Source organism: Grammomys surdaster, unplaced genomic scaffold (assembly GCF_004785775.1).
Source record: "Grammomys surdaster isolate TR1022 unplaced genomic scaffold, NIH_TR_1.0 353, whole genome shotgun sequence".
In the NCBI taxonomy this organism is placed as follows: Eukaryota; Metazoa; Chordata; class Mammalia; order Rodentia; family Muridae; genus Grammomys; species Grammomys surdaster.
The window spans coordinates 51,350-60,209 of NW_021604772.1; the positions used below are offsets into that span (position 1 = coordinate 51,350).

The following is an 8,860-nucleotide window of genomic DNA, read 5'->3' on the forward strand; positions in this document are numbered from 1 at the left end:
GGGCAAAACCATGAAGGTTCAAAGTGAAGCTACAGAAGTTCTAAGTTAGTTGAACAAGGTTTGTGGAGGCATTTAAGGATGATACATGTTCGATAATTGATTATCAAAATCCTTGTTTATTTTTACCTGCCTATGGTAATACTTAGAAAAAAATGGCTTAAAAGACTAAAGAATAGGCCAGAGAATGGTGGCATACACCTTAAATTCCAACACTTTGGACTGTCTCTATAGATTTGATTAGGATCAGAACAGCCCTAAGAAGAAAAGCAGACCTATCTCTATATGAAAAATTATCTCCATGTGACTTCCCACATCTTAGTGGGTCCACAGACCTCTCTACTATGGAAACCAAAGAACAATTTTTTTAAAGACACTGGGCTGGCTACCAGGCATGGTGGTGCATACTTTTAATCTCATTACTCAGGAGTCAGAGGCAGGTGGGTCTAGATATACTGGAGGTCAACCTGGTCTGCATAATGAGTTCCAGGCCAGCCAAAGCTACTTAGTGAGATCCTGTCTCAAAAAACAAAAATAAAATTAAACAAACAAAAAAGTAAGAAACTGGGTTGAGAAGATGGCTCAATAACTAAGAGCATTTGTTGCTCTTACATAGGACTGTGTGCAGTTCCCAGCACTTACGTGGTGGCTCACAATCATCTGTAACTCCAGTTTCACAGGACCTGACACCTGCTTCTGACATCCATGGGTGCTAGGCTAAGATGTACATCTCTATCCTCTGGAGATATGAGTACTTAAGTACCTACCTCCACATAAGAATGTGATTTATTTTGGGGGGTTGAGGTGCCAATTACAAACTTTTCACTCACTGTGAAAGAAGTGGGGCTCACTGTGTTTAGGCAACATGCATTTATTTATACTGTATTCTTGCCTGCTATTGCCTGTTGGCAGCATCTGAAGACATGATCATGGCCTGCAGAGTTTAGGATGTGAAACATTTAAACAAAGGAATACATTTGACAGGCAGAGGAACATATATGCTTTAGATACACACTCAGGAACCAAATTGATGTTTTATTTGAAATAAATTGCACAAGTATTGTGGGCAACTAGGAAATTCTTTGAGGAGTCTCCTGACAGATGTTGCAAATATCAGAGCTCACATTTCAGACCTTTTGACCAGCCTGTTTGGAAGCATACTGGGCATTCTGCTTACTCTGAACTTTCAGTGACCTTATCTCAAATAGGAACATAATCACACCCAGGAGTGACAGGGTGGTTGTCAGGACCCCTATGGGCAACACAGGAGTGCTGTGTTTTTTAATCAGGGCTTCTTTCTTTACAGGAAAGGCTGGTGGAAAGTCAAGGGTGGTTTTGCCATAGAAATCTACTACATGGTTCCAGGTCACAGAAATAATGGTACAAAGGCTCCCGAGGATCAGGATTAAGACAGAGCACTTGTAGCAAACTATCTGAATGTATGGTAATGAGGCTTTGGTAAAGCTCATCTTAATAGCTGCTGAGATGAAAATCAGGACAACAGGCTTTATTAAAGTTGCCAGCAATATGAGGGTCTGCGAACACTGAAATTCAGGTGAAATGGTCCAGGTCGAGTTGACAGAGCTGTGCATCAGAATTGTGGTCACAGACCCAGAGATGTTAAATTCCTGATGGTAATAAGCCTCCCAGAGTCTGATGTACACAAGCCGGACAACCTTATTGTCGAATTCCCAGAGGCGCCAATATCTGCTCCTTGCAAGGATTATTCCAAGCCCCGAAGATAAAAGGCTGCAGAGGAAGCCAGTCAATCTGAAGATCCACTCCTTCAACCCTGCATATCTGAAGACGAGAGAGTACAATTACAGACTCAACTAGGAACATGAAGTGTGAAAAACAGAATGAGTCATGGTTTCCAGAATATGAAGTATTCATTCCTTGCCTCTGTTGTCTCGAGGTTGTCTTTAAATGATCTAAATACTATAGATAAGAATATAGGAAGAACTAGAGAATCAGTTCAGTAGTAAAGGTGTACTGTTCTTACAGAGGACACAATTTCAGTTTCTAACACTTATGCTGGGTGGCTTACAATTGTTTGTAACTCTGAGTGATCTGATGGCCTCTTCTGCCTCTACAAGGAACTATACTTGCATGCACATATCCGCAGACATATCTACACAGACATAAAGACACATAATCTAAAGTAAATCTTTTTAAAGAAAGAATAAAAGATGCCTGGAATCCAAGACTGTGACAGGAGTAGCCATTATAAGATTCTTAAAATTATTTTATTATTTGCCTGTACATATGTCTGTGAACCACATCCATGTCTGGTGTCCCACTTTTGTGTGGAGGCCAGAAAGGGGCATTGGATCCCCTGGAACTTGAGTTATAGATAGATGTAAGCTACTGTGTAGGTGCTGAGAATGGAACAGGTGTCTTCTGGAAGAGCTAATGCTCTTATTCACTAAGTCATCTCTCCAGCCTGAAGTTTTAGATAAGATGTTTTAGACAACAATTTGGCAAAACCTTTCAGAAGTTGAAATGTTCACATTTGTTGGCTAGGAATGTCATTTCTTGCAATTAATACTAAGAAAAGAGTTTACAATATCTTATAAAGTGATATTTATTTCAGTACAGTTTCCAAAACAAAAATTATTAATAACATAAATCAGTATAGAAAATAGAGACATGATCAGTTTAATTGTGATTTCTCCAGTACGGTAGTAGAATATCACATGACCATTACAGAGAGTAGATAAATGTGTATGATCTTGAAAGAGACAAGCAAGCATGAAAAAAATGGAATTTTCAATTGTGTCCAAAGAAAATATACTTGACTTCTTTAAATATCCAAGGAGGGAGGAACATAAAAGTTGCCCAAAAATTAGAAACTCTAAGCAAATCAGTTGATGGAGTAGTCACTGACATTCCTGTTTGTACATTTCCCCAAAATGTGTACATTTCTAAAGAAACATATGCATGATGTTTTATAGTTTAAACAAGAGTGAGCACAACCTCAAACACAACAAAGCATCTATTTGTAACTGACATGGGCACTACACTCACTCCCCAGTCCCACAAAACTAAAATCTGGATATAGAAGATGAGGAATCATAAATATGGCCATTTTGTAGCCATTTCTTACTCAACATTCCACCTTGAGAAAATTGGCTTTATTTAGGTGCAACATATAAAGTATACTGAGGTATTTTGAGTGAGGAAATATTTTCTTTGACACAAAAATTTACACTTCCCATTAGCACTATGAAGCAACTTATTAAGATTGTTGGCCAACTGAAATTTTTGGATGCAGCAATAATGAAAATGAGAAAAATCACACTGAGGGATCCCACTGATTCATTGAGCAAAAATAGAAGGAAGCATAGTCCTTTAGCTATTAGGCATGTGGATAATGTCATTGCCATTGTCTATGCAAAAGATGTGAGGAGCCTACAAACTGGATCTCCTAGCCAGGAAGCCTTTCGTATTGGCTCCTCACTACTTCACAGTCTCTGTGAAATGTGTTTCCTAACTTGGATAATACACAAACTGGACTGCTTGGGAAGTTACATCAGCAAGATGGGGATGCAACTGATGGTAGCTTGAGTAATGCCCTGCTCACATTCTTTTCCTTGCCAAGGCCATTCTGAGGCAGTGAACTGCAGGAGCAGTAGGTTTTGAAGCACAATTGGAAACAAGTGGAGAATGCTGGCATGCCAGATTAAATGAGCTAGTCTGGCAGAATTTTGTGATTCCCATGTCTGAAAACCAAGAGTGGAGGCATACATTTCTTAAAGACCCAATTGGAAAACCTTCATATAACTTATTTTAAATTTTTACCTTTTTATTTTGTAGGTGAAGTGATCCATTTGGAAGATGACAGAATTACAAATTCACTACACCGCAGCAGGAAATGTTAACCACAGATGGAATCACAAGAAGAGGGGAAGTACCTTGAATAAAAGAAGTACTTACTATTAGGCAGATATGTCACTTCAGAACAAGGGTTGGCTGATAGGCTCTCACAAACTTGCATTCCTACCCTTATGCTTTTCTTGAGCCTTATGCTTATGATTATCTTGAGACTCATTTAAACACTTCAGGGACATTAGCCCATCTGATATTCCTGACCCTCCAATGATTATCATCTCCATTTTATAGATAGGAACAAGACAGAGAGGTTAATTTGTATACTCAACTTCAAGAAACTACCCGTGTAGTTGTGGATGTAATGGCAGTAGAGCCTCCAGAGCCTTCATAGACATACATGGGGCTTCCAGGCATTTAGGATATTCATCAGGACTTATACACACCTAATTATATGTCATTGGGTCTCTCTGGCTTTAGGATCCTATGAAATTGAGAGTGGATAATAAAAAATTGTATGGAAAACGTAAAATACTTACTTCTTTGCCTCTTCTATTAAGACCAAATGTTGGTGACTGCCAACTATAAGAAAAATAACTGTAAACATTCTTATATTTCCATGGCTACTAGAACTTAGATGGTAGATTCTGAGCAATGTATAAATTCCAAAATACATGAATCTACTGTTTAATATTTCTTTAATATGTTGATCAGTTTTTGTAGAAAAGAATTTTATTTTTGAAGTCATGAATCAAATAGCTACTATAATTTATGAGATCCATAAAAAATGCTTAAGAAACAAATCCTAGGTAGGTGAAATGGTTGAGTGGATAAAGGCACTTGCTCTTGATCTCGATAGAAAAATTGGACATAGCATTACCTGAGGATCCAGCTATACCACTCCTAGGCATATACCCAGAGATGCTCGAACATATAACAAGGACATATGCTCAACTATGTTCATAGCAGCCTTATTTATAATAGCCAGGAGCTGGAAAGAACCCAGATGTCCTTCAACTGAGGAATGGATTCAAAAAATGTGGTATAATTACACAATGGAGTATTACTCAGCTATTAAAAACAATGAATTCGAGAGGTTCCTAGGTAAATGGATGGAACTAGAAAATATTGTGAGTGAGGTAAGCCAATCACAAAAGAACACACATGGTGTTCACTCACTGATTATTGGATATTAGCCCAGAACCTTGAAATGCCCAAGATGCAACTCACAGGCCACATGAAGCTCATAAAAAAGGAAGACCAAGTGGGGGTGATTCAGTTCTTCTTAGAAGGAGCAACAAAATACTCAAGGGAGCAAATATGGAGACAAAGTGAGGGACAGAAACTGAAGGAGGGGCCATCTGAAGACCATTCCACCTGAGTATCCATCCCATGTGCAGTCACCAAAGGTAGATGCTGATGTGGAAGTCAGGAAGTGCATGCTGATAAGAGCCTGATATGGATGTCTCCTCAGAGATCTTCAAGAGTCTGACATATTCAGAGGCAGATGCTCACAACTAGCCATTGAACTGATCATGGGGTTCCCAATGGAGGAGTTAGAGTGAAGGCCATTGGAGCTGAAAGGGTTTGTGGCCCCATGAGGAGATCAACAATACCAACCAACCACAGCTCCCAGGGTCTAAACCACCAGCCTGGGAGCACTTAGGGAGGGATCCAGGGCTTCAGCTGACTAAGTAAGAGTGGAGGGCCCTGCTGGGCATAGGTGGAAGAAGAGATCCTTGACCTCATGAAGGCTGGACGCCCCAAGGGGTGGGAATTTTGAGGGTGGGGATGTGGGATTTGGGGGGGTAGGTAGGGGTTATATCCGCAGAGAAGAAGGAGTAGGGGTGAGGGGATAGGGTCTTCCTGGGTGGGTGGGGGATGGGGTAAGGGGACAACATATGAAATGTAAATAAAACATCCAATTAAAAAAAATAGATTCTTCTCTCATACAATAGATCCCGTTCACAGTTTTCCCTCTCTCCATTCCTTGCAGCCTCTTTCTCCCCTGGATCCACTCTCTCTCTCTCTGTGTCTCCCATCAAAAAAGAGCAAGCAGGGCCTCTAAGAGACAATAGCCAAATGCTATAAAACAAAATACAGTAAGACAAAGCAAAAGCCCTCACATTGACTCTGGGCAGTATAGGAGGTAAAAAGAGTCCCAAAAACAGACAAAAGAGTCAGAGCCACACACACCTTCTCCCCAAAACACCAAGCTAATAGACACAACTTCTAAGGAGAGGACTTGGTGTAAATCCATGCAGGCTCTGTGATTACTGCTTTAGTCTCTGTGAGCCCTATACACTCTGCTTAGTTGATTCTGTGGGACATGTTCGCCTGGTATTCTCCCTGCCCTCAGACTCCTACAATCTTTTCTTCCCCTTTTCCAAGGAGTTCCCCAAGCTCCAAAGGGAGGGACCCCAACAAAGACTCTTCTCATAATGTTGGCTGTTTGGGTCTCTGGATCTGCTTCCATCTGTTGTCAGAAGAAGCCTCTTGATGACGGGACGAGGGACTGAATTTTAAGTATAGCAGAATAATCATTAGGAATTATTTCCTTCTTTTTAGACCAGTCATGTTTAGTTCTACTCTAGGTCTCTAGGCTATCCAACCTCTGCTTCTTAACCACATGAGCAGGAAATGGCTTCCTTCTTGTGGAACAGGCCTCAAGTTAAATCATACATTGGTTGGCTGTAGGCTTGTATTTTTCTTTTTTTGTTGTTTTTGTTTTTCGAGACAGGGTTTCTCTGTGTAGTCCTGGCTCTCCTGGAGCTCACTCTGTAGACCAGGCTAGCCTCGAATTCAGAAATCTGCCTGACTTTGCCTCCCAAGTGCTGGGATTAAAGGTGTGCGCCACCACTGCCTGGCAAGGCTTATATTTTTCAAAACCTACTTTATTAAGTGTACTTAAATGCTTTAACCTCCCTTTTAGTCCCCCACCGACCAGAGATAGTGGAAAGGAAAGGTTAATAGGGCAAAGGAGGATGTGGACCTGTTTAGAAATAGTTATTTGGGGCAAATCCAATCTGTGTTGTCAGAATATCAGCAGTTCAGCTCACACAAATCAGCAGCGGTAGTTTGATCCACTTGCAAGCACCATTCACAAAGCCACAATGGCAGTTTGATCCAGAAGAAACAGGGAGACTCTGCCAATCAGCCCAAGACTGTGGAAGCAGTAATAAGCTGCTGGAACATCACCAAAATGTCTTTGGTGCGTTTTTCTCTATGAAGTCACTACAGACGATGATCAGCAAAGAGTGGCAAAGTGAACCAATACGATACAGTGTTGGTTTGCATTTCCCTGCTAGCTAAGGATTTTAAGCATTTAAATGTTTCTCAGACATATGAGATTACTCTATTGAGAACTTTCTGTTTATATCTGCACCCCACTTTAAAATTGGATTATTAGGTTTTTCTTATAATTAGTTCTTGAGTTCTTTATATATTTAATATTAGTCCACTGTCAGATGTAGAATTGGTAAAAGTCTTTTCCCATTCTGTAGGCTGCTGCTTTGTCCAACTGAATGTGTTCTTTACTTTACAGAAGCATTTCAGTTTCATGAGGTCTGATTTATTAATTGTTGATCTTTGTTCCTGTGCTGTTGGTGTTCTGTTCAGAAAGTCTTTTCCTGTGTCAATGTGTTCAAGGCTATTCCCCACTTTCTCTTCTATTAGATTTAGTGTTTTTGTTTTATGTTGAGGTCTTTCATCCAATTGGACTTGACTTTTGGGCAGGGTGGTAATTGTCAATCTATTTGCCTTCCTCTACATGCAGCCATCCAGTTAGACCAGCACCATTTGTAGAAGATGCTTTTTTTTTAACATTGTATAATTTTGGCTTCTTTGTCAAATATCAAGTGTTCATAGGTATGTGCATTTATTCCTGGGTCTTCAATTTGATTTCATTGATCAATGTGTCTGTTTTGATGGCATACCATGCAGTTTTTATTACTATAGCCCTGGAGTAGAACTTAAAATCAGGAATAATGATACCTCCAGCAGTTCTTTCATTGTTCGGGATTGTTTTAGCTATCCTGGGGTTTTGTTTGTTTGTTTTCACATGAATCTGAGAATTGTCCTTTCAAGGTCTGTAAAGAATTATGTTGGATTTTGATGGAGATTCCATTGAATCTGTAGACTGCTTTTCACAAGATGGCCATTTTTATTATGTTAGTCCTACCAATTCATGAGCATGGGAGATCTTTCCAACTTCTGATATCTTCTTTGATTTCTTCAGAGATTTGAATTTTTATCATACAAATATTTCTGTTGCACAGTTAGAGTTATTCTAAGATATTTTATATTATTTCAGGCCATTGTGAAAGGTGTTGTTTCCTTGATTTCTTTCTCAGTCCATTTGTCATTTGTATATAGGAGGGCTACTGAGGTTTTTAACTCTTGTATCCAGCCAGTTCACTGAAAGTGTTTATCAGCTGTAAGAGTTCTCTGGTGGAATTCTTATGGTCACTTATATATACCGTCATATCATCTGAAAATAATGATACTTTTACTTCTCCCTTTTCTATTTGTATTCCCCTGATCTCCAGTTGTCTTATCGCTCTACCTAAGAGTACAAGTACTAGGTTGAATAGATATAGAGATTTAAAACCTGTCTTGTTCCTGATTTCAATGAAATTGCTTTGAGTTCCCATTTAATTTGATGTTGACTATAGGTTTGCTGTAAAATGCCTTTATTATGTTTAGGTATGTGCATTGTATCCCTAATCTCTCCAGAGCTTTTATCACTAAGGGGTGTTGGATTTTGTCAAAGGCCTATTCTGCATTTAATCAGATGATCATGTGGCTTTTTTCTTCCAGTTTATGTGGTGGATCACATTTATTGATTTTCATATTTTGAACCACACCTGCATCCCTGTGATAAGGCCTACTTGCTCATGATGGATGATATTTTTGGTGTGTTCTTTAATTAAGTTCCAAATATTTTCTTGAGTGTTTTTGCATCTATGTTCATTAGGGAAATTCATCTGTAATTCTCTTTATTTTTTTAATGTGCTATGGACATCAAGGTAATTAT

General features: G+C 39.3%; 1 pseudogene; it reads right to left on the reverse strand.

Moving 5' to 3' along the window:
* Positions 1 to 1,067: 1,067 nt before the first annotated feature.
* On the reverse strand, positions 1,068 to 3,892 carry LOC114631186 (annotated as a pseudogene).
* Positions 3,893 to 8,860: the final 4,968 nt, after the last annotated feature.